Source organism: Rhinolophus hipposideros (assembly GCF_964194185.1).
Source record: "Rhinolophus hipposideros genome assembly, chromosome: 14".
Classification (NCBI taxonomy): Eukaryota; Metazoa; Chordata; class Mammalia; order Chiroptera; family Rhinolophidae; genus Rhinolophus; species Rhinolophus hipposideros.
Genome location: NC_138060.1, coordinates 32,065,109 through 32,092,406, shown reverse-complemented (window position 1 = coordinate 32,092,406; position 27,298 = coordinate 32,065,109). Strand labels below are relative to the sequence as shown.

Here is a 27,298-nt window from a genome sequence, read left to right as displayed (position 1 = left end):
AATTCTGTTGCTCTTTGCTTTCCTGTAAAAACAACAACAACTGCCACAAAACTTTTATGTGTGTAATCCACTATTTTAATTGGAACCCCTCAAAAAATACTGCCCTTGGTTAAGAATGACTTGATTTTACATTTTTAAAGTGTTATAAACACATACACACACACACATACACACACACGAGGTTGAACAGTTAAGTTCACGAATTCATCCTAGAAAAAGTGCTACATACCTCATTGCTGAATATCACTATGGTCACCTTCGAAGTACTCCCCTTGGGAAGCTATGCACCGACGCCAGCTCCTAGTCCACCCTTCAAAGCAATTTTGGAACTCTTTCTGGAATGGTCATCAGAGCTGTTGTCGTGTTACCCTTGATGTCCTGAATGTCATCAAAATGTCTTTTCAATATTTCATTTATCTTCGGGTAAAGAAAGAAGTCATTGGGGGCCAGATCATGTGAGTAAGGAGGGTGATCCAATACAGTTTTTTGTTTACTGGCTAAAAACTCCCTCACAGACAGTGCCGTGTGAGCTGGTGCATTGTCGTGATGCAGTAGCCACGAATTGTTGGCGAAAAGTTCAGGTCATCTAACTTTTTCATGCAGCCTTTTCAGCACTTCCAAATAGTAAACTTGGTCAACTGTTTGTCCAGTTGGTATAAATTCATAATGAATAATCCCTCTGATATCAAAAAGGTTAGCAACATCATTGCAACAAGTTTGCAAACTTAATTGTCTGACTGTATGATATATATATACACACATATATATGTATGTAATATATATATATACATATATATTATATATACACACACACGTATATATATGAAAGAGACCATGTGTGGCCCACAAAGCCTAAAATATTTACTATCTGGCCCTTTACAGAAAAAGTTTCCCTATGCTGTCTTTGTTATAAAGTTTCTGATTTCCTTTAATAAAGCTGTTTCTAGCCTACTACTAGTTTTACGTACACTTAAGCTTTACAATCTTGGTACTTACTGAAGCTATTTGTTTTAATTTAGTGCATATCATGGAAGTTATGACTAAGAATTGGTAGGATATACTTGATTATCAAGGTTGTGAGATATTTTTAATGTAAAATGTAACAGGAAAAGCAAAATGTTGATGAAAGAAATCACAGAACACCTAATATGTGTATGTGTACATTGTTCTTTGTCTTGTCATCTAAGTATGGAACATAAGTGCATGTTCTTTGAAAAATGGGGAAAAGGGCAATTGTCATATTGAGAATGGGCCCAAGTCATATTTTAAATGAGCCATTTTCATTGTGTAGTTGGTAAATCATAACTGGCAAAATAAATTGGCTCTAGGCAAGAAACTGTTCTAGGCAGTGATATACATTATACATGTGTGTATACACACACACACACACACATATGTGTGGTTGTATTTTTCTACCTGATAGCAGTCAGAAATAAAATAAGAGTGAGTATTAATGTGAACCACATACCAGAGTGGGAGAAACAGGAATTACATTCTTACAGGAAAATGTCTTAAAATCCTGGCTATGGACAAACTCAGTTATGTTTTGTCTTAATTATGTGAGTGTTTTTATCAGTTTTCTTGAATAATTAATTCCTCTAAATTGTATCTTGTCTTTAGTATTTATCCACTTTTAATATGTATATTCCAGGTTTGTTTCTATGAATATACAAATTCATGCTCACTTTTTAAAACATACGATCACATGCTATGTTGTATTGTTTTCTGACTTGGCTTTTATAAACATCCTTGCATGTTAGTATATATAAATTTAAGTATTCTGGAGACAGCTTAAATTTCAGTATAGGCTTCATAACTGTTTAGGCTTAGGCCTCTGTAAACCTTATTTTTCTCATGTAATATGGGGCTGATACTTATTCAACGATTATTATAAAGTTTAAATGAGAATTAGTGAATCCGTTTAACTTGTAAGCAGTATTTGGTCCACATAGAGAGCTTTAGAATAAAATTTTAAATATAAAATAACTGGATTTAAAGATATAGATGTTTTAAGTGTTGCTGTTGCCAAACTGCTATTCAGAACAAAACATCAATATTATGTTTATCAATAAATAGTGTTCCTTAACTGTGTTATCATTTTAATTTTTACCAACTTGGTAGGCAAAAACTGGCAGAACTAAAAAGAGAATTAGACAAATCAATAAGCAAAATATAGTATATTTTATCATACTTCTTTGTTTAACTAGTAGAACAATAAGACATTAAAAAAGTCAAAAGAAAAGAGTTGAACAACACAATTAGCAAGTGAGTCTAATTGACGTAATAGAACATTTCACCCAGCACCTGTAGAATACAGATTTTTTTCAAGTGCCTCTGGAAAATTTCCCCATATTCTAGATCATAAAAAAGATGGAAGTAATTCTAGAGTTTGTGCTCTGACATGTTGGAATTAAGCCACAAGTTAATTATAAAAAAATAACTACAAAATTGTCAGCTATTTGAAAAATAAACAATATATTCCTAAGTAACCCAGTGATTAAAAAAGAAATAACATTAAACTATTTTGAACTGAATGATGAAAATGTAACTTAAGGGATACAGGCCAGCCATGCTTAAAGGAAAGTATATACGTAGCCTTAAAAGGTATACGTTAGAAAGAATAAAGGCTAAAAATAATTAAAGGGACTTCTGGATAAAGATGGATGAGTGAAAAGATGCCTTTAGTTTCATTCCCCTACAAAGCCTATCAAGGTAATAGTAAAGGATATTTTTTAGAGATTTGAACTACATGGTAAAGAGAATGGAAGAAACAATAAATTTTGGAATCTGGAAAGCAAACAGACTGATAGAAACTTCTTAGTAGACTTAAAAGTGTTCAATCCTAAACTGGCAGTGGGAAAATGGAAAAGAATCCTCTGGCTCAGGAATTGGTAGCATCAGGCATTTTTGTCAGAGCGGGTGAGAGTGGTGCTAAAAATAGGATTGCTTAAAACTGTTTAAGAAGCACCTTAACCAATCGTAGTAGCCAAAAAGAAGGAACAACCCAAATGTCCACCAACCAAATCATGGATAAATAAAATGCATATCCACACAATGGAATATTATTTGGCAATAAAAAGGAATGAAATACTGGTATATGTTATAAAATAAGTGAATCTTGAAAATACTATGCTGAGCAAAATAGCCAATCAAAAAGACCACATACATGATTCTTTTTGTATGAAATGTCCAGAAAACGCAAATTTGTAGAGACAGGATAAATTAGTTGCCTAGGGCTGGAGGTGGGGGAGATTAGCAGGCAATGGGAAATGACTGATCAAAGGTATCGTGTTTCTTTTTGATACGATGAAAATGTTCTAAAATTGTGGTGATGGTTGCACAACTCTGTGAACGTACTAAGAACCATTGAATTGTATGCTTTAAATGGGTCAGTTGTATAGTATGTGAGTTGTGTCTCTGTAAGCTATTACAAAAAAATAAAAAGCAGCTTGAACCTCGATCTCTGTCAATTTGTGTAGCTAAGTGACTACCTTCTTTTTTGCACGAGCAGAAGACTGAAGATTTATCCTGTGCAGGAGAGAGTATCTCTGAGAGGGGTGGACACTGGACATAACTGAAGGCCAGGTGTCCTACAGGAAAACACTTGGATTAAGTAAATGTACTCAGTGTTGGGACCCTTATTGAGGCCTCTTCTCCTCTTTGAGTCCCAGAATTCTGGTAATCGAGTAGGACCATAAAGGATGCTTCTCTTACTATCCCAGGAAGAAAAACTAAGTTCTTCATAATTAGTTTTTAGGGCCCTACTTTTAAATATGAACAGACAATTAAGGATCACTTGGTGCATAAGGAAATCTTTTAATATAAGAGAGCAAAACAAATAGAAAAAAGGAATTTGGAATAATCAGAATTAAAGAGCTCTTGAAAATTAGAGCATAATTGCAAGAAGAAAATATTCAATAGAAGAATGGAAGTTAAAGTAGAGGAGACCTTTCATCAAGTATAGGAAAAGTTGGAAAATAGTTGAAAAAAAGATAAGAGTTTAGGAGATCAACTTCCAAATAACAGAAGTGCCAGTGAGAGAGAACAGAGAAAAGCACAGAGAAGAAATATCAATGAAATATTTTTAAAAATCCCCATAGTTGAGGAATATCATTTTGGAGATTGAGAGCATTCTGCTTACTCAGAAAAATGGTTGAAAATAGATATGCAATTTCAATCAGGGTCTAGTCAGGAAAATGGAGACCATATCACTTATTGTAACAGAACTTCATATAAATAATTGTTTAGCCAGATATTATGGATTGAATTGTCCCCACCCAAAAAAACCGATACATTGAAGCTCTAACTCCCTACTATCTTGGTATGTGACCTTATCTGGAAATAGAATCTTTATAGAGGTAATCAAGTTAAAGCGAGGTCATTAGCATGGGCCTTAATCCAGTGTGACTGGTATTCTTTAAAAATGGGGAAATTTGGATACTGACACACAGGGAAGATGGCCACCTGCAAGCCAAGAAATGCCTGAGGCTACCAGATGCTAGGAGAGAGGCCTGAAACTGATCCTTCTCTGAAGCCTTCAGATAAGGATTTCTGTTCTAAGCCAACCTGGTATGTGTGACTTTTCGTCCAGCAGCCTTCAGAAACCAATACAGTAGGTAGTTGGAGAACAGAAGAGGCAATCAGGGAACTCTCAGGTATCATAAAGACTGTAAGCGTAGGAAGTACAGCGGGTCCTCAAAGTAATGGAATAATTTTGTTTAACCTTGTTTTCTTATAACTATAAGATGCCATAGGAACATAATTCTTGTTTGTATGAATTAGCTTAGAGTAAAATTGGTTTATTCATTTCACTTACAGTCACATAACCCGTAAACTATATTAAGTATTTAATTACTAGCCTCTAGGGCTGGGAGAACAAGGAAGAGATGGAGATTAGAATTTAGAAGCATGAAACATTGCCCCGAGGAGCTGAAACTCAGACTTCTGAGGAGTTGCTGCCTGTTCAGGAAGTATTTTAGAAGACTTGATGAGGCTGGTCTGGGAATGGTAGGAAAAACAAAAGCAAAAAAATTGGTGACTTAGAACCAACAGCTGCTACTGGAACCATTGCTATTGCCAGAGTGAAGGTTGTTGATTGATGGTTGTTTGATGTGGACCTGAAAAGGAGTATTATCTCCTTTATTCTTCCAGTGTCTTTCTAGTGCCCTCTATAGGCAATCAAATAGGGAGCCAGCTATTAAAGGAGAAGTGTGACTTGCAGGGTTCCAGTCCCTCAGCAGACAAAGAGTAGAAAGGAGTAGGTTTGAAGTCAGGGACGATAATAAGCAGTACAGACACTGACGTGTGTTATTGGGAAATTTTGGGATACGTGGAGCAAAGAAGATCCTGCAAACTTCCCGACGGGGCAGATGGGCCACATTAAAAAGATTCGGTATTCTCAACTGCAACCTCACAAGCTAGAAGACTGAGCAATGCTCTCAAAATTTGAGGGAAAATGATTTCCAAGCTAAAATGTTTTACCCAGCCAAATTATTAAGCATTGTTATATAGAATGTATTTTAAGACCTGTATGGTCTCCAAACATTTCTCTTCTTCCTTTCCCAGGAAGCTATTGTGTGATTTGCTCCACCCACCAAAAGGAAGGAATAAACCCCAATGAAAGAAGAAGAGTTACAGGAAACAGGAAATTCTAAAGAGAACAAAGGAGATCTCTAAAGTGATGGTAAAGAGGATTTCCTGACTGATGATCACACAAAAGAATATTAAGTCCAGGTCTGAGCAGGAGAGAAGGCGCTGAAATTAATTTTGTCAATGAAATTAATAGAATACTTGATAGCTATATATCTTAATTTAGGCATTTGTCAAAAGAGTTTGGAGTTGAATTAGTAATATCTTTTCTTTGCTTAGTTTTTTATATTGGAGTTTTACAGCTTCGTTCGTTGTTCTCCTTTAGGTGATCTCATTCAATCCTGTGATTTTATATAGTATCGATATGGTTACTATATGGGTAATTTGTGGGTGGTTCACAAATTTGTGTATTAGGCAAGATCTCTGCCCAGAACTCCAGAGACATATATTGTATCCATTATCTCTTGCTGTGTAAAAATCACTCCCAAACTGAGTGGTTTAAAACAATAACCTTGGCCAGGGGTGTGGGTTGTTTTGTTTTGGTTTTGCTCATGGATCTACGATTTGCATTTGGGCAGGACTTGGGTGGAGATGGTGTATTTCTGTTCCATGTGGTATCATCAAGGCTGGCTGGAGGGGTACATTTTTAAAATGGCTTACTTATATTTTTGACAAGTTGCTGTTAACAGTTGGTTGGCACTTGCTTGGCTGGCTGTGGGTTGGGGGCCTGCCTTGATTCCTCTCCATGTATCTCTACCTTGGCTGCGTGGTCTTCATCATAGCATTATGGCAAGGCGCCAAGAACAAGCATCTCTAGGTGTCTCACAGAAGCTGTAACACCTTTTGTGACAGCCTTGGAAGTTGCATAGCTTCAGTTCTTCATAGTAATAAGCCTACTCAGATTCATTCACTGTCCCTCCACTAAAAGGTGGGATCTAAATCACACAGGAAGCAACATAGAGAATGGGAGATACTGTTTCAGCCATCTTTGGAAAATGCAGTAGGCCACACATATCAAACTAGTTCCTTAATATTTGCCACTTGATATTTTGAACTTAAGACAATAAAAATAAAGCCTTGATTCCCTTGCTCTTAAACTGCACACTCCACTCCCATTTGTCCGTTCCTCAATCTTTCCCATTTCATTAAATGGTATTGCCATCCACTCAATAGCTAAAGCCAGGTGTCATATTTGATTCTTTTTCACTCTCCGCCCCCACTTCCAATCCATCATCAAGTTTTGTCTCTTCTGTCTCCAAATACAGCTTGGATTCTTTTATTCTGTATCTGCATGGTCACTATACCATCAAGTCTAAATCTTTACTTGGACTGTTTGTCTCTTAGCTGTTTGTTTTTTTTTTCTTTTTGACTAGTGATTTTTAGTGTCATTTATTTTTATTTATTGAGATATAATTGACATATAACATTATATTAGTTTCAGGTGTACAACATAGTGATTATATTAACTGGTGTTTTTTTTCTCCACCACTCCTCCCTCTCTATTTTTTAATTGTAGTGAAGTACACATTACATAAAATTTATCATCCTAACCATTTTTAAGTGTACAGTTCAGTATTAAGTATATTCACATTGTTGTGCAATCAATCTCAAGAACTTTTTTATCTTGCAAGACTGAAACGTATCAATTAAACAACTCCCCATTCTTCCATCTCCCTAGCCCCTGGAAACCACCATTCTACTTTGTTTCTATGAAGTTGGTTGCTCTAGGTACCTCATGTAAGTGGAATCATATGGTGTTTGTGTTTTTGTGACTGCTTAGATTTCACTTAGCGTAATGTCTTCAAGGTCCATTCATGTTGTCTCAAGTGTCAAAATTTCCTTTCTTTTTAAGGTTGGTAGTATTCTATTGATTGTATACCTGTGTACTGCATTTTGTTTATCCATTCATCTATTGATGGACACTTGGGTTGCTTCCACCTTATAGCTGTTATGAATAATGCTGCTGTGAACATGGATGTACAAATATCTGTTCGAGTCTCTACTTTCAGGAATAGCTGGGTCATATGATAATTCTGTTTAATGTTTTTGAGGAACCACCATACTGTTTCTCATAGCAGTGGCACCATTTTACATTCCTGCCAATAGTGCACAGAAGTTCCAGTTTCTCCACATCCTCACCAATTCTTGTTATTTCCTCCCTCCCTTTCTCTCTCTCTCTCTCTCTCTCTCTCTCTCTCTCTCTGTCTCTGTCTCTCTCTCTCTTTTATAGTAGCCATCATAATGGGTATGAGTGATGTCACTTTGTGGTTTTGATTTGGTTTTTCCTGATGAATTGTGATGTTGAGCATCCTTTCATATGCTTGTTGGCCATTTGTATATCTTTGGAGAAGTGTCTATTGAAGTCCTATGTTTTTCAATTCATTTTTTATTGTTGAGACTTAAGTGGTCTTTTTATTTTACTGTTTCCTTTCTTTGTAACTCGTTCTTCACACAGCAATCAGAGCAGTATTTTTTGAGATTTCTGTATTAAACATGATATGCTAGCAGCTCTAATAAGCAACAAATCTTAGTGGCATAATACAATGGAAGTTTATATTTTTCATATCACTATCCAGTGTATATGTGATGGAGTAGGAGTCGGGACACCTCTACTCTATGCAGACACTCAGGGACACAGCCTCCTCTATTTTTTTTAAATCATCACTATCATCACCATGTTGTTGTCTTGAAAAGGGAAGAGAATATGGGGGAAGCTTTTTAGAGCCCAGGCTGGAATTGGCACATACCACTTTGCCCACATTCCATTGGTCAGAGCTTGAGTCACATGATCCCACCTAACTACAGGGGTGGCTGGGAAATGTAGTAAAACAGTGCTAATGAAGGAGAGGAGAACATAGATGTTAATGAGCACCAGCAGTCTCTGTCATAGTGTATATTTAATTAGAACTCCCCTGCTTTAAAAAAAACCCAAAATCCTTTACTGACTTATTATGCTTAGAGTAAAACCCACCTATGTCTGTTCCAACCTTACTTTGTACCACTGTCCCCATTACTGTTCTCAAACTGCATCGGTCTAGATCATATCCCATAACATGCCAAGCTTTTCCCCTCCTACTGTGTGTTTTGTAGTTTCCTTTGCTTGGAGCATTCTACTTTAAATTTTTACATGACTGCCTCCTTTCATCTTAAAGTTTCAGCTTAAAATCCATCTCTAACTAAAATCCCTAACTAAAGTAGCCCTCCTGTTCTCTGTTCTTTGTGATAGCATTGTGTTTATATTTATCAGTCTATAATTATTTTATTTGAGAAAATTTTTGTTTGCGTTACCTGTGTCCCTTGCTGGATATCTTTCTCACTGATTATCCCTGCAGCAACCAGCCAATGCTTAGTACACACAAGTCTTTCAGTAAATGTGTTGTACGAATGAATGACTACTATGCAAAACAGACTAAAGTAGACAGACTGGAACGAATGATAACTAAGAGCCCTTATCATAATTTAGGTGAATTGCTGAGGGCTTGGATTTTAGTGGTGACAGTATCAATGGAACAGAAATAGATGAACGAGACTCATTTCAAAGGAAAACCAACACAAATTGCTGTGTGATTTAGGGAGTTGGGGTGAATGGGATGATAGTGATTTATAATTAACAGAAGTAAAAAGTTTGGATGGAAGAGTTGGCTTTCTGGAGATAATGATAAACGGATTTATACATGTTGAGTTTGGGGTGATAGCAAGACCTTCAGGTAGAAATGTTGAGGAATGGTAGGGTGGGATTAGAGGAAACAATTGGAATTACAGAATTGATATTCAACCAGCCAAAGCTGATAAGATGAAGCCATAAAAAATGGATAATCTATTGAGAGGGTATATACTGAGATGAGCAGATGACTTAAGGAGAGAAAAAAAGAGGAGCCAGAAGTGGAAACCAGGAGTTGGTGGAGAAGGGGGAGGAGAAACAATTTTAATACAGGGTTAAGGAAACCAGCGTAGAGTTTAAAGAAAGTGATGGTTAGATTGGCTGCCTCTGGTGTAGCTAGCTATACCTTGTGACATGCATTTGAAGGTTCTGAAATGTTACCTTCCATGAAGCTTATAAAATGGTGATATTAATATCTGCTTCATAAGGTTGCTATGGGGATTATTAAAATGTTGTACTAAAAGTACGTAACGTACTTGCTCTGTGCACTAAGTGTCCAGTAAACATTTCTGAAGTGAAATATAATGAGATAATACAGTTAGACATCAAGGAGTCATTAAGTTAGGCATTAAGGAGTTTGGAGGGAGAAAAGGTTTCTGGGCTTGTAGCAATTTTTCTTTAAATGTTACAGTAAGAATTGTACTAAAAGCCTATATAGAGATAAAATTTGTTAATTTATTTTGTAATGTGTTTAGTAGGAATTTGCTGTTCTGAAAGTATACAAAATCATAGCAGTACAATGGCAGTTCATCTGTTTATGCTTCTTAACCACATCCTTTCACTGAATTTTATTCCGGAAGCATTTATAATGCAGGTGTCCCTTTGAAAGGCATTGTCCTTTAAAATAGTTTGAGAATAGGTTCTTATTTAACATTGAAATGAAATGAGGGTGTATTTAAAATGCAAGTATAGTTTAATATGTCAAATTGTACTAATACCAACTTCTTAGACCATCTGACTTTTTTTGGTAGTGGAACTAGGTTATGAATAGTATGGAACAATTCCAATTCCTTCCTGTAGATGCCACAGGAGACTGTCTCCAGATAAACAAGTAACAGGCCATTCACACAAGGGAAAGCAGGAGCTTTCTTGCATTCCCTCCGTTTCTCATCTTTTTAAAGTTGGTTCATCTTTTTGTTTAGGGCGTTTTGATGGGTTAGCTGGGTAGAGTTTGATAACTGCCCCATAGCTTGCATGATCAGTCATTTTTAATCTTAACTTGTATTATAATAGAAAAAAGTAAGTTATTGTTGCCCTTCTCATGATCAATAGCAGTCTAAGTAAGTATATTTTGGAATAAAGGGTAAGGTAAAAGCTAGGTAAGTAAGGAAAGAAGTGTTTAAAAATGAAGGAGGGAGAAAAAGTTGTTGAGAAATAACTGGTAAAAATAGTCACCTAAAGTTTGTTTCCCTTTGCCTCGGATTTCAACTTGAGCAGTAAATTAGCAGTTGAAAATTGCTTTGTCATTTGTATATAATTGGTGACTTTAGGTTATTTGCTAACTGGAACAAACATAACTTACTTACCATGAAATTCAGATATAACTATCACTGAATTTTTATTTCCATACTATTGGTGGTGGAATTTTTAGCAATAGGTAAATAGATAGGGCAGGGAAGGACAATTATATAGCAGGCACTGTACTAAGTATTTTACATATTATTTTGTTTAATCTTCACAACAACCCTGTACGTAGTGTTACTGAAGCACAGAGAGGTTAAGTAACTTGCTCAATGTCATACACATAATAAATGACAGAACAAGAATTCAGCTGTAGTGTTTCTATTCTAATAGTTATCTTTTGTTTATCCCTTTGCTTTATTTTACAGTTCCATTCAGTCACTGAGTCTTGCTGGCTTAAAAAAAAAATCAAAAACCTTTATTGAGGTATAATTCACGTAGCATAATTCTCTCATTAAAGTGCTGCACTTAAAGTCCAGTGGCTTTTAGTATTTTCAGTTTTGCATCCATCACCACAATTTAGAACATTTACATGACACCAAAAAGAAACCCCACTCATTTTGGTATTCACCTAATATCCCCTTCCCTCTACCCTAGGCAACTATTAATCTACTTTCTGTCACTATAGATTTGTTCATTCTGGATATTTCATGTAAATAGAATCATATAATGTGTGGTCCTTTGTGACTGGCTTCTTTCACAACATAATGTTTTAAGATTCATATTACAGCATGTATCTGTACTTCATTTCTTTTTATTATTGAATAATGTTCCATTGATATACCACACTTTATTCATCTGTTGATTCACATTTAGATTGTTTCTCCCTTTTGATTATTATGAGTAATACTACTCATAATAGCAGTATTATGTATATATGAACATTTATATACCACTTTTATTGTATATGTATATATGTATACATGAACATTTATATACCACTTTTATTGTAAAATACATATAAAATTTACCATTTTAACCATTTTAAGCATATAGTTGTTTGGCTTTAAGTACGTACATACTGTTGTGTAACCATCACCACCATCTATTTCCAGAACTTCTTCATCTTCCTCAACTGAAACTCTGTGTCCATTAAATACTGACTTCTTATTCTGCCATCCAGCCCCCTAATCCCTGGCAACCACCATTCTACTTTCAGTCTGTGTATTTGACTACCTAGGAACGTTGTATAAGTAGAATCATACAATATTTGTCCTTTTGTGATTAGCTTATTTTACTTAGCATACTGTTTTCACAGTTAATCTATGTAGTAATGTGTCAAAATTTCCTTTCTCGGCCTGGTAATATTCCATTGATTGTATATTTCACATTTTATTTACCCATTCATCTTTTGATGGACACTTTGGTTGCTTCTGCTTTCTGGCTGTAGTGAATAATACTTTTATGAATTTGTGTGTCCATTCAAGATATCCATTCAAGACCCTGTTTTCATTTCTTTTGGGTATGTACCTAGAAATAGAATTGCTGAATCATATGGTAATTTTGTTTTTAATTTTTTGAGGAATGACTAACTGCTTTCCACAGTGGCTGAACCATTTTACATTTATTTCTACCAGCAGTGCACAAAGGTTCTACTTTCTCTGTCTTCACTAATACTTGTTATTTTCTGTTTTTTGATAATAGCCGTCCTAGTTGAGCGTGAGGTGGTATGTCACTGTGGTATTGATTTGCATTTTCCTAATGACAGTAATGTTGAGCATCTTGTGGTTCATGGCTATTTGTGTGTATTTGGAGAAATGTTTATTCAGGTCCTTTGCCCATTTTTTAACTGGGTTGTTTATTTTTTGTTGTTGAGTTGTAAGGATTTTTTTTTAATACTCATGTATTCTGGCTATGAATCCACTTTTAGATATGTGACTTGCAAATATTATCTTCCATTTCATGATCGTGTCCTTCGATGCACTAAAGAGTTTAATTTTGATGAAGTATAATCTGTTTTTTCCTTTTGTTGCCTTACTTTTGGTGTCAGATCCAAAAAATGATTGCCAAATCCAATGTCATGAAACTTTTGCTCTGTCTTCTTCAAAGAATTTTATAGTTTCAGCTCTTACACTTAGGTCTTTAGTCCATTGTGAGTATTTTTGTATATGGTGTAATGTAAGTGTTCAACTTCATTCTGTGTTTTTATGTGTATATATGTTTTCATTTTTCTTGGTGTATAACTAGGAGTGGAATTCCTGGGTTATATGGTAACTGTGTTTAACCTGTTGAAAAATAGCTGGACTGTTTTCCAAAGTGGCTGTACCATTTTACATTCCCACCAGCAGTGTATGAGGGTTCTAATTTTTCCATGGCTTTTTGAATCCAGGCCACATTACCTTTCTGACTGCCTTCGTCCAGCAATTTTCTTGGCGGGCCTCTGTTGATAATCCCACTACTCTGCCTTGCTGCTGTGCCTTGTCACCAATCTATAACACTGTTGATTGTGTCATAAAGGTTTACAGGTGAAAGGAACTGTAGATAATAATGGAAGTTAAGTCATTCATTTTACAATTGATAAAACTTAAAAGAAGTTAAGAAATTTGACTCAAAGATATAAAGTAATGCTGTCAAGACTAGATGCCCTACTACATATGTAGCTTTCATTTTATTAAATTATCATGTTTCCCTTTTCTGTGTCTAAAACTCTTTGTATTAACCAGATGTCCTCCCTATTCTCTCCTCTAAAGTACAATCTAAAAGCAAAGAGTTGTATGCAGATAACTTACTTGGCAGATGATCCTGGGGAACAAGAGCAAGGAAGGGTCAAGGTGAATGAAACAAGAAAAGCCAATACAAGAATGTGTTACGGAGTTCTTCACTGCTTCTGCAACTAAGGCTCAATCCCAGTGAGAACGTCTAAGGATCAAGTTACTTCTCAAATTGTCCACTCGTGGATGGGCAGGAGTAAACTGATCATCTCCTATTGTTCTCCCATCAGTTGACAGTTGCCCTAGGAGGTATAAATTCTTTCTCCTTCCTCCCCCACTTTAGGGCTGCACACACGAGCAGTCCCAGGGCAGAAAGCAAATGAATTACAGTCAACAGCTATCTGGAACCATGAGCTTAAGCTTCTGACTAGTGTGGTAGGCTAAATCATGGTCTCCCAAAGATGTCCGCATCCTGGTCCTCTAAACCTGTGGATATGTTACCTTGCATGGCAGAAGGAACTTGACAAATTTTCCTGGATTACTGCTGGGCCCAGTGTAACACAAGAGCCTTGTAGGAGGGAGGCAGGACGTAAGTCCAAGAAAGAAATGGCAGTGGAAGCAGCGATCATGATGACGTGGCCAGTAGCTAAGGAAATGAACAAGGAATGGCTTTCCTCCCAGAGCCTGCTGAAGGAATGTAGACTTTGATTTTAGGTCTATAAAACCTGTTTGGACCTTCTTATCTCCAGAACTTAAAGATAACAAATTTGTGGTTTTTAAAATTAATTGATTTTCCAATTACAGTTAAATTAGTGTTGTTTTAAGCCCCTAAATTCCTGGCAATTTGTTACACAGCAGTATGAAACCTACAGCTAGAATCAGAGGAGAGGCCAAGAGCATGAAGTATAAGAGATTTCTGATAGAGTCTACCTCTTTCTATTAGCCTCTCCTTTGATTCTTTCTAGCTGTACTGGTTTCCTACTGCTGTGTAACAAATTACCACAAACCTACTTCTTCTGGCTCTGCTTAGATCTGCTCGGACCCTGCATTGTTTCTGATCCATTATTGAATCACTGCAATCTCTTCCACGGAAATTTAAGGATTTGTGGTGTAAGCTAGTGCTACCTGCTGCTGCAGCTGGTGTTGAGACAGGAATTAATATTCATCAGCTCCTCCTTTCACGAATACCCATTCTAGATTTCCTTTATGCTGGGTCAGCAGCTCAGCTGTTCTAGGTTGCTTGTGACCTCTAGACTTTCATCCTTGAGGGATTTGAGCCCTTAGTTGCCTTGCCTTTTTTGGACCTTGGTTGCTGCAATTTCTTGCTTATTGTAGTACCAAACATAGAAACACCCTGAGTTCCACACAGACTGCTCCCTACTCCCATTGGGTACAGCAAGTCCTAATGATAATCAGAGGCAGTTATCACTGTTAGTATAGTTATTCATTTCTTTGCCTGCTAGTCTGTCAGCATAAGGAGCCCTAAGTGACCAAGTGGTGGTTGTAGCTTTTAGGGTCAGTGGAATCCTTATTTACTGTGTCCTTTGGTGGAAGCATTACCCTCAGGATCTCTAATACAGGTGAGGTTTTGATTTGTGGGGATGGGAAACCCACATTCCACAAGTGAGTTACTGGGATTGATGGTGAAAAGAATCAATCCAACTTTTACCCCTTGGTTTCTGTATCTATGCGTTCTAGATATTAGGGGTATATCACCATAGCCACGGGTTCCATGCATATACATCTGGAAGACCTACAGGGTGACTTTTTAGTTGAGCCTTTAACTCATCATTCTGTGAGTCTGGCAGTTTCCTGGTGATGTGACCTGTGGAGGGACCAGTGAATGCCATGGTCAAACGCTTATTTTCACATGCATACTTTGTTTTATTGAACTTCATGGTTTTTGTTTTTGTTTTGCTTTTTTTAATAAATTGAAGGCATGACCCTCCACCAGCAAAAAGCTCATGACTTACTTTATTGCAATATTTGCTTTATTGCAGTGGTCGGGACCCGAACCCACATTGTCTCTGAGGCATGCCTGTATTTCTCCTTTACCATTAAATGGGTCCTTTGCTTTATGGTGATGTTATGAAGGATCCCGTTTTGATAAAGCAAACATTTTGAAGCCACTGGATGGCGGTGCGAGGCAGAGGTATTGTAAATGTTGAGGGACACTTGGGGTAGGAGAAGGCAGTCTCGTTTCTAGAGTAAATGTGAATTCTGCTTCCTCTTAGAATGCAAGATTGATTCCCAACCCCATCTTGCCACCTGTTTAGCTCTATGTCTGATAAGCTGCTATTTGTATTCTGCAGTGATCCAGATGTTGCTAGAGTTTTGTCTTTTTTCGTACGTTTCTTTTTTAAATTATATTTTTCAAAAGTAAGTTAACGATGTTTTTGATAATAAGGGGATCTGATGAACAGAAGTTTCAAATTTTAATATGGTCAACTATGTGATCCCATTTATAAGGAATTCAAGAAAAGACAAGCTATAGTGACAGGAGATGGTTGCCATGGAGTAGAGGATTGACTGTAAAGGGGCACAAGGGAACTTTTTGGGGTGATGAAATGTTTTAGATCTTGATTGTGGTGCAGGTTATGCAATTTTATACAGTTGTCAAGATTCATTTAACTCTACACTTAAAATCAGTGAATTTTGTATATGAATTATTTCACAACTGATTTTAAGGAAAGAAGAGAATTTAATGTACGCATTTGTCAATCTTTTTTATATTTATTTTTTCCTTTATAGTTTATGCTTTTTGATTCTTAAGTTTGAGAAACTCTTCCCTTCTCTGGGATATTTTTCCCCCAATTTTTCATTTTATTAATTTCTACTCTTTATTTCCCATGTTGTCTTGAAATGTACCTAGGATTTGTTTTAATCAGGTAGAGTAAGACACACAGAGACGGAATGACTAGATTGCAGGAAGAAGTTTTTACTCACAGTTCCCCAGAAACAGGAGGCCTAGCATATGCCATGCCATGCCACGCAGGGCCACGTGGGGAAGCACCAGCACTGGTCAGGAGGTAGAAGAAGCAAGGGGAAAGCATGGGCTAGAGCTTTTATTGTGGTTTCTGTGGAAAGGAATGGGTGAAGAGGGCCTACCCTTGATCAGTCTTGAGCAAGTGTAGGATTGGATAGTTTGAATAATTTATAGCTCTGGGTGATATGGGTGGTCTCTAATTGTGTAGTACCTGGCCCTGGGGTGATGTAGGGTAGGGGGAATGTGGGCTCTGGATTGATTGGTTGTATATCAAAGATGTGCTCTCAGGTAAATTGTTTGCTATCTCTAGGAATTAGGTAACCCTGGGAGTGACAGTCTCTCCCTGGGTGCAAAGGGCCCTGCCATGTAAGAGCATCATAAATTCTAGGGGAAAAAAATATTAATACACGTATGCTTTCTTTGGGCTTATTCTGTTGTCTTTTTTCAGTTTCTTGATTGAAACTGTATTAGTTAAGCATATTCAGTTTTACTGTTTTGTTACAAATGCATTAAGGCTGTAATTTGAGCTGGACTCCACATTTTGATAGTGTAATACTTCTATTGTCATTTTGTTCTTATTTTATAATTACTAGTGTAATTTTCTTTTTATTTTTTTTGTTTAGGAGTCCATTTTTAAGTTTCCAAACATTTAAAAAATGCTTTATTGGTGATTTCAACATTATGTTATAGTCAGAGTGTGGTCTTAGATATATAAGTTTTTCGTAATTTTTTCATGTCTTCCTTTGTGACTTTACATGATCAATTTTTGAAAATGTTCAATGTGTACTTAAAAGTAATTATATATTCATTTTTTTGCTTGGTAAAGGATTCTCTATATAACTATTAGATTAAATTTAGTAATTTTGTGGATCAAGTATTCTATATCCTTACTTAGTTTTGGCTTTCTGATGTACCAGTTTCTAAGTAAATTAGCGGCTCATGCAGTGGTTGAAGATTGATTATTGTTTTTCTTGGAGTTTATTATTTTTTGCCTTACTTTAAGAGTGAGGTATTACTGGGGAGTGCCAAAAAAATGTACATAAGTGGACTCTTTGGTCAGTGTTGCTCAAACAGTAGTTCGCCATCTTCAGAAGTGTCTGGACGCTGATGGTAACCACTTTGAGCACCTCTTGTAATTGCAGAAGTCAAACGTGACTTGTATTCATCTTTTGTTATCAGTATATATTGAGTACTACAATTTTAATACAGTTTTCCTTTCTTAAAATGTGTATACATTTTTTTGGTACCCTCTGTATAAGGTTTTGGTATTTTTTAAGTTAATATTTTTATTACTGTATATCGTACGTCTCCTATTAATGTTGCAGTAATATTGTTTTGCCTGATTAAAATTGCTGCATTGCCTTTTTTTGTGCGTTGGTGTTTGCCAAGATATTTTTTCCTTTATTTTTACCCTTGCTGTCATATTAGCAGCATTAGTTGAATTTTGTATTTATTTTTATATCTAAACTCATAACTTTTTAAAAATGAGCTAAACTCATTTATATCTAATTTATGGTATAGCTGACTCTTGAACTTCATGGAGGTTAGGGGCTCCAACTCCTGTCACAGTTGAAAATCTGCATTTAACTTTTGATCCCCAGAAACTTAGTTTTCCCTTGGTATTGCGGGGGATTGGTTGCAGGACCCCCATGGATACCCAAATCTGTGGATTTTTAAGTCCTGTAGATAAAATGGCATACATCAGTGCATACAGCCCTTTGCGTCCGCAGACTCCAAACTGTGCATTGAGAACAGTACATGTATTTATTGAAAAATGTCCGTGTATAAGTGGGCCCACACGGTTCAAACCCATGTTGTTCAAGGGTCAGTTGTATAAATAGACTTATTTTTTTCTTGTTTTGTTCACCACACTTTCTTTACTTCTCTCTTTTCTTGTCTTTTGACAAATTGATAATTGAATACTGCCCATAACTCAGGCTGTAACAAAGTGGAAACGTAGAATCTTAACCATTGCCCTCATTGGCACAGGTATCACATACTTATGTGGCATCAGCCTCAGTCCCGAGGTCCTTTTGTGCATAATATGCTGGGAACTGGTGATACAGTGATAAACGAGTGATATCCTTGATCAAACGTCTTGTGATTTAATTTCTTCTGGAATATGTTTCTATCTTAGTGATGGTATTCCTAAAAGTACTTGAAAGTAGAATTGGAAGTTTTTACCTTTCAAAAGTACTAAAAATAAACAAATTATAATAAAATAATTTGATGATAAGATTTTCAGGGAAAAAAGTATGTGTTTCTTTATAATAGCAAAATTGATTGTTAATTTCTTGTAGTAATGTTTTGAAGTTTTTATATCGCAAGTCTTTTGCATCTTTGGTTAAAATTTTTCCTAAGTATTTTATTCTTTTTGATGCTATTGTAAATGGAATAATTTTCTTCATATTCTTTTCAGATTGTTCATTGTTAGTTTTAGAATGCAACTCATTTTTGCGTATTGATTTTTTTATCCTGCTATTTTTGCTGCATTTACACCAGTTGAACTTTGATAACAAAAATTCTCCTATACAGCTGGATTCCCACTTCCTTTTAGTTATGAAGTTATCTTTAAACATTGTGTGTCCAAAAACATAGACTAATAAATTTTTTAATGCATTAGACTTTTATGGTAGAAAACAAATGTGGAGTTACAAACCAAAGTTAAAATGATACTAGCTTTTAGACTAATAATTGTTTTTTAAAATTGTTTGTTAGTCTCTCAAATCATGTAGGACACAGAAAGTGGAGTTACAAACTGAAGTTTCAGTAATATCTTCTATAATTGCTCATGTATTTATCTTTATTGAAATCTGTATTTCTTCATATGGCTTTGAGTTACTGTCTAGTATCCTTTCATTTCAACCTGTAGGAAGTACCCTTTATATTTCTTTGTTGTTTTTTTAAATTAAAGTTTATTGGGGTAACAATTGTTAGTAAAATTACATAGATTTCAGGTGCACAATTCTGTATTACATCATCTATAAACCACATTGTGTGTTCATCACCAGAATCAGTTCTCCTTCCATCACCATATATTTGATCCTCTTTACCCTCATCTACCACCCTCCTCCCCCCTTACCCTTTGGTAACCACTAAACTATTGTCTGTGTCTCTGAGGTTTTGTTTCTCATTTGTTTGTCTTGTTCTTTTGTTTTTTGGTTTATATACCACATATCAGTGAAATCATATGGTTCTCTGCTTTTTCTGTCTGACTTATTTTGCTTAGCACCCTTTATATTTCTTGTTGGGCAGGTCTAGTGGTAATGAACTTCAGGTTTTGTTTATCTGGGAATGTCTTAATTTCTTCCTCACTTTTGAAGGACAGTTTTGCTGATTATTGGATTTTAATTGACAAGGTTTTTTTTTGTCTTTCAGTAGTGAATATATCAACCTAGTCTCTTCTAGCCTCCAAAGTTTCTGATGATGTTATTGAGGATCTCTTGTATGTGATGAATTGCTTTTCTCTTGCTGCTTTTAGGATGCTGTCTTTCAATATTTTCATTATAATGTATCTCAGTATATATCTCTGAGTTTATCCTACATGGAGCTTGTTGAACTTCTTGGATGTTTATATTCACATCCTTCATCAAGTTTGTTTTTAGCCATTGTTTCTTTAAATATTCTGCTCCTTTAGTTTCCCTCTTCTCCTGGCACTCCCACAATACATATGTTAGTCCTTTTGCTGGTATCCTATAGGTCTCTTATTCTGTGTTTACTTTTCTTCAGCCTTTTTTCTTTGTATTTTTCAGGCTTGGTCATTTCAATTACCCTATCTTCATGTTTACTAATTCTTTCTTCTATCTGCTCAGAACGACCATTTGAGTCCCTATGGTGAATTTTTAATTCTTGCTATGTGTGTTTCATCTCCAGAATTTCTTTTTAGTTTCTTTTTTAGGTTTTTCATTTCTATAGATAGTCATTTAAAAAAAAAATACATTGTTTACTTTCTCCACATCTTTTTTTAGTTATTTGAACATCTTTAAGGTGTTTCTTTAAAGTCTTTGTGTCGTAGGTTTGTCATCTGGTCTTTCTCTGGGATGGTTACTGTTGGTTTATTTTTCCCTTTGAATGGGCCATATTTTCCTGTTTCTTTGTAGTCCTTGTGATTTTTTTTGTTGTTAAAAACTGAATGTTTACATCTCATAATATGGTAAATCTGGAAATCAGATTCTCCCTTTTCCCCAGGGCTTATTGAGGGGTTTTGTTTGTTTTGTTTTTGATTGTTGCAGGCTATTTCTGTGCCAGTAATCACTTTGAGGTATAACCTTAAAACTCTCCTCAGATCTTTTCTGAGTTTGTGCCTTCTTCTGGGTATGTGTGGTAACTTTCTAAATTCCCCTGCTCCTACTTCTTTAATGTCTGGCTCCCAAAAGGGGAAAAAGAGAAAAATGAAGGAAGAAAGGGGAAAAAAAGGTGCCAGCCCGTTAGATCCCCTTCAGCCTGAGGGAGAAGGGCTTATACAATTGTGTGGGTGTGGGTGTGGGTGTGGGTGTGTGCGCGCGCTCACGTAACAATGGCTGCCTCCCTCTGTGTCAGCACCTCAGTGATCAGAAGCAGCAATCAGCTGTCAGAACATAGATCCCTGAATACAAGATCCTTATTGCCCACCTTGGCTCCCATAGCTACTCCTGGAACTAAAAATGTACAGCTGCATGGCACAGTGCTGGGGTGGGTAGAGGATGGGTAGTCATTGCCAGAATAAGAGCTGCAATTGACTGAAATTAACCAAAATTTACAGACCCATCCTTCTCCTGGAAGTTTCAAGTCTTAGAGTCCAGAGTTCTAAAATACTTATATCAGACATATTCTGCCAGTACAATTGTTGTCTAGGTGATGAGACAGATTCTTGGTGCTTCCTACTCCACCGTCTTCCCAGAATCTTCTATAACTTTACAAAAAAATGTTTTGTTATAGTTGAAAAGAGTTCTTATCTTTTTCTCCTGATTTTCAGGAACCCCGGAACAGTAAGTTCATTGTGACTCAAAGCAAATACATTTGAGACTTTTCATTTAGCTTTCAAGTCTAGATAGCAAGCATTTAAAGGAGACTCAAACATGATACTGTCTTTTCCTCTTAAGAATAAACTGCTTCAAACTAGAAGAGGGTGAGACTGGAAACAGAGACTACTTAAGGAGGCGAATACCTTCGTTACTACTAAGGTAGTGGTAATGAGAATGGAGATACTGGATTCGTTTCAGTCCTCTGAAGGAGGTAAAAAGGACATGATTGAGATGTGTGGACTGACTGAATAGGGTTGATTAATGCAGATAACTGGATTAATGGTGGTACTATTTATCGAATTATAGAACACAGAAGCAGAAACTGTAGGGAAAGTTAGCGTGAGGTGCCTGTGTCGTAGACAAGCACAATGCTTAACAATTTAGAAAGCATTTTTAGACCTAGGAATTTAAATTATTGAATAAAAATTACGTAAGCACACGGGGAGGGGGAATTAGAATTAAGTGCAGCAATTGAAAATACTCAAACGTTATGATTAATTGCATGTTAAATGTGTGTGTGATTTCAGGTGACCACAAGTTTGGTGGGTGTCAGGAGAATATGATAGCTAAAAGTGATGACATAATCTAAACCTTATCTATACTGAACAGCATGGGGAAATGGGAGTTCTACTGTACCCTGTGCTGTGTGTATTCTTTTGAAAATACAACTTGGAGTTATACTTTTAAGAGAGAGAGTAATTAGAATATAAAAGAGTAAGGGTTGGAATAGTGAAGGGTTAATATAATGAAAAAATTAGAAAACAACAATACAGTCTGGTTTTATTTAGTCCAGAAAATTTAAGGGGGACTTAGATCATACTTTTGGCACTCAAAAGAGACTTTGATATTATCTGATTCAGTTCGCTCATTTTTCAGGTATAAGAAAATAGAATTTCAGGGAGGTTGTCATGGCTAATAACACAGCAGTGTCTGGAACCCAAGTCTATGGTTCAAAAGGAAATTGAATGTATCATAAGCATATTTTACTTACAGGGGCATTGAAGCCAGGCCTGGGACTAGGGTGAGTTAGCAAGTTGCCTAGGGTATAAAATTGAAGGAGGCAGTTACTCCTAGGTGCAGACTCTATACTTGCAAGATCCTTATTTATTAAAATAATATATGAACATGTTTTAAAATGTCAGATAATGGTAAGAGCACCTCTCAGCCCTCCAGATTAGAGATAGCTGGATGGTAATGGTAGAAGGGAATTATACTTTTTAGACCTAGCTCTCTGCGGTAATCTAACAGTTTGCGAGAATTTATGGAGCATTGCTTCACTTCATGTAAGAACAATGTGGGGTGTTCTGTTCTCAGTCCTGACTGATTCCTACTCTCTTTTCCTGGAATCAGATCTCCGAGACTAGACTTTCTTCCTTTGTGCTTTTAAAGCTGTTTTCAAAAAAAAAGCTTTTTTTCACCTCACAGCCCCTTGGGGGTTCTCAGTCTTGGCTGAAGAGTTAAGAGAATCTAGACAATCCTCTCATTTCCTCTACCTTGCAGCTCACATAGCTAAATATGGAAGCGATTTAGAGATAACAGTAAACAGAAATGAGAGATAGCCCTAATCTTTTACTGACTTTTACTTTTACTGACATGGCTTCTGGACTTTAGTTTCTGACTCCCATTTGTATTTGAGGGTGGAGTCACCTAGTTCAGTTCCATTCCTCTTAGGTACAGGACATGTTTCTTTATGAGGGTTCTTTCCCCCAGCACTTAGGGTTAGAGGTAGTGTAGGCCAAAAAAAATCCCACTTCCATTTCTCAGAAGATAATTTATATTTTCCAGATGGGTGACACATGGAATAGACAAGCTCTCCTTCAAATATTAGTGATTTCCTTTTTGTCATTATCCTATGTGAGGAGAATAAATCCAGAATGCACAGACTTTGTCTTAGAACTAATGGGTATAAACTTGTTTTGCTGCTTCTCTGGATCTGTCCTGTTTTATATCTGATATCTCGCTTGCCTCCTTAGGACCATTATATATTTTTTGTTCTTTAGGCCTTTGAGTTCAAAACAGGCCATTTGTTTTTATGTTGAATTTAAAAATAGGTGGATTCTGGGAGCTAAGATTTTATAAAGTGAAAAGACAGGTGGTTTTATTGATCCAGTCAGAGATAGTTAAATGTATCAAGAATAGCAGCACATTAAACCTAATTTACAGATGCACTTGGCATAGTTTGTGATGCTAATGAGATGTGATGCTAATGGGAGCAGAAGAAATTTAAAATAAATCAGTATTACACTAGCCTATAAGCTCTTTCATGACAGCTTTGTGAGCTGGATTAGCTCACTGTGCCTGGACACAGTAGGACCTCAAAAAAACTAGTAAACATGTTTATAAGTGAAAGCTTGATAAAAATGAGTGATTTGGTTGTTTATAAGCCCCACATAGTGTTCAGTGTTACCTTTCTTTAAATCCATCCCAAAGTGTTTATACATGCGCGCGCGCACACACACGTCAAATTGGAGAACATCTATACTTGCTAGTATTAGAATTTCCTTAATCTCCATATAGCTTTTTTCAATCTTTGTTTCTGTTCATTTTTTCTTCCATTTGAAGTCTTCTTTCTTATAGTGTGTTCTTTTCTCCTTTAAATTTGGTAGTCTTTTTTTCAATCAGTTCAGGTGCCTATTATCATCTTATGTATTGGTCCTATTTGTTTTTGTTTTAACAGAAAGGTAATTTTTGGTTTATGAAATGAAAAATCCAGGGATTTTTCAGCAGTTCTGTTAAATTCTAATAGTTCTGTAAACTTCGTATTTGTATAAATTTTCACATGGTTATTTCTCTCAGATAATCTATCAGGTTTTTTTCTTTTTTTCCTGGAATCCTGTTCTAATTTGGACTATTTATTCTACACCTACGTCAAAGCTAAATTTACTTTTGCTGGCATCCTGGAAATTTCTTTTGCCTTTCTTATTGGTTTCCCTGCTTCCTAGATCCTATGTCTTCCTTTCTCTTGCTCTACTCTATTTGGAACTAAATTTTTTGAGAATGCATGTCTCTGAAAATGACTTTATTCTTCTCTTATATTTAATTGATAGTTTGGCTCTAATTAGGGGAGTTATTGTTTAGTAGATAAGAGTTTCAGCTTTGCAAGATGAAAATTGTTCTGGAGATGGGTGGTGGTAATTGTTCCTTAATTGAACTGTACATTTAAAAATGGTTTGGAGGATAAATTGTATGTGTACTGTATTAGTTAGCTAGGACTGCCAAATTATTATCAGAGACTGGGTGGCTTAAACAACAGAAATTTATTGTCTCAAAAGTTTGGAGGCTAGAGTCTAAGAGATCAAGTTGTCAGCAGGGTTGGTTTCTCCTGAGGCCTTTCTTGTTGGCTTATAGGTGGTTGTCTTCTCTCAGTGTCTTCAGAGGGTCTTCGCACTGAGTGTATCTGTGTCCTAGTTGGCTCCTCCTGTAATGACACCAGTCATACTGAATTAGTGCCCATCCTAGTGACCTTATTTTTACCTTAATTACCTCTTTAAAGACACTGTTTCCAAATACAGTCCCAGTCTGAGGTACTGGAGGTTGGGACTTCAGTGTCTGAATTTTGGGGATAGGGCTGGAATTCAGCCCATAACAGATGTTTTTACCACAATATAAAAAAATACATATAAGGAAATTTAGTCAATAATATTGTAATAGTTATGTATGGTGTCAGATGGGTGCTTAGACTTATCAGGTATGTAAATGTAAGGTATGTAAATGTCTAAGCACTATGTTTTATACCTGAAATTAATATAATACAGTATGTCAACTGTAATTAAAAAATATGTTTAAAAAAGTTTTTTTGGTAAAGAATGAATAGTAGTATGAAGAACATGTATGCATCATCCAGAAACTGCAATTAAGGATACTGTCCATTATATTGTAAATAATATATATATATATATATATATATATATACACACATATATGCATAACACACAAAGAAAAGGAAAATAAAAAATAAATACCATTGCACTCTTCTCATAAGCAACCTGAGGTGACGTCTGAAAATGTTTCACCATTCACTTGACCCAGAGAATCCCACAAAATCATGCAAATCGAGAGGTTCAGATCTTCATGTTCACTTTAAGAACACTTGTGAAACGGCCCAGGCCATCAGGAGTATGCATATCCAAAAAGCCACCAAGTATGTAAAGGATCTCCCGTCACAGAAGCAGTCTGTGCCATTCCGTTGTTATCATGGTGGAGTTGGTAGGTGTACCCATGCCAAACAGTGGGGCAGGACGTAGGGTTGGTGGTCCAAAAAGAGTGTAGAATTTTTACTGCACATGCTTTCAAATGCAGAGAGGAATGCTGCACTAATGGGTTTAGATGTAGACTCTCTGGTCACTGAGCACAGCCAGGTGAACAAAGCTCCCAAGATGCAGCGTGGAGCTTACAGAGCTCAGGGCAGATTAACCCACACATGAGCTCTCTCTGCCACATTGACCTGGTCCTCATGAAAAAGAGCAGATTGTTGCTAAACCAGAAGAGGAGGTTGCACAGAAGAAAAAGATATCCTAGAAGAAACGGAAGAAACAAAACCTTAGGGTCCGGGAGTAAATACAGCATCCAATAAATCCTAATAAAAGGAAAAATAAATAAATAAATTACAGTCAATTATCAACCCATTTATGTTTAAGTGCCAGGTAGTACAATAAGGATTAGATGAGTTAATGTGTTTACATTTGTTGTATTAATTATGACATTGAATTCATTGTTACATTTTTTTCATACTTAGTGGTTCATATCATAATTATTTGTTCATAATTTAGCAAGATTATTATATTGCTTTTACTTTAGCTATAACACATAATACATAATGTCTTTAGATTATATAAAAATGTAGTAATCTTAAGATTATAGAATGGTGATATGTTCTTCATATGTTCTTGGTATATAGTTTGTTGTAATTACAGAGAGTGGTAAGAAAACTTTTGTGATGCCTGACAAAGTAATCATATAGGGAGTAATGCCTTGTATATATAAGACATAATTAAATTAGTTGTTGAAGAAATAGAATTATAGTTGATATTTTTTCAGGGAAGTTTTGTTTGATGTGCCTTTCTTTACTCTCAGGCCTCAGCACAGTATATTTCTACTCTGTAATAACTACTCAGTCAACATTTGTTGAATGAATAAGTGAATGAATTTTGGTATGTACAGGACTTTTGTCTTTGTTGTTATTTTCTGCTTTCTCATATGGGGGGTGTTTTCAAAGAAATATTTACAAAAGTGAATAGTATAAGGTGGCATTTTATTTTTTATATATATATATGTATATATATATATATATATATATATATATACACATATATATATATTTATTTTTAAGGCCTTGATTTTAAGTAGACTTTATTTCAGATTACTCTGTAATTTTTAATTTTCCCTATGTTGGGATTTTTATCCATGTTGTTTCATTAGTAAGACTGTTTAACAATTAAAATTACTTGACAAAATAGTAAGTTTAAAATATTGAATAGAACATAATCATCTTATAAATTTCCTTGTCTTTTTGCATTACTTGTAGCATATTGAAGTTAGTTATGTGGGGATTTTTTTCCCCCCTTAATTGTTTACTGAGAGATCTGTAGCCCAACCAAACTTCCGGAGTTAGTCACTTGGGTATTGTCACTCTGCTGATTTTCATCAGAAACAGGAAATTGTCAAGTTATGTGTTAAAGTACGGCAGATTCTAAAATTGCCTTTGTACTAGCGCTAGAGATTTCCCTTTAGAATTTTTTCTATCACTAGTTGATTCCTTACTTTTTCCTCAGACTATAACAACTGGCTTGGCAAAAATGGTGATAAATTATCATGGCCTATATACATAGCAAACAGTGCCCTTCCTCATAGGTTACATTTCATACACAATATGATTGATAAAGTGATTTGACAAACTTAGTGTCATTAATATATAGATACACCTAATGAATTTGTAAAAGTAGGTTGG

General features: G+C 35.8%; 1 protein-coding gene across 8 annotated transcripts in view; it reads left to right on the top strand.

Moving 5' to 3' along the window:
- The window catches only part of NCK1 (NCK adaptor protein 1), a 77,781-nt gene that overhangs the window by 7,069 nt on the left and 43,414 nt on the right, over nucleotides 1–27,298 (top strand). For 2 of the 8 annotated variants that reach the window (XM_081071808.1, XM_081071805.1), the window contains exon 2: nucleotides 5,566–5,683. The exons of 3 other annotated variants lie outside the window; for them this stretch is intronic. The gene's annotated coding sequence lies outside the window, so the exon portion shown is untranslated. Of the gene's footprint in view, nucleotides 1–5,565; nucleotides 5,734–15,362; nucleotides 15,515–21,429; nucleotides 21,563–27,298 lie in introns of those variants that run through there. 3 more of the 8 variants (XM_081071810.1, XM_081071809.1, XM_081071811.1) reach the window with 3 other exon arrangements.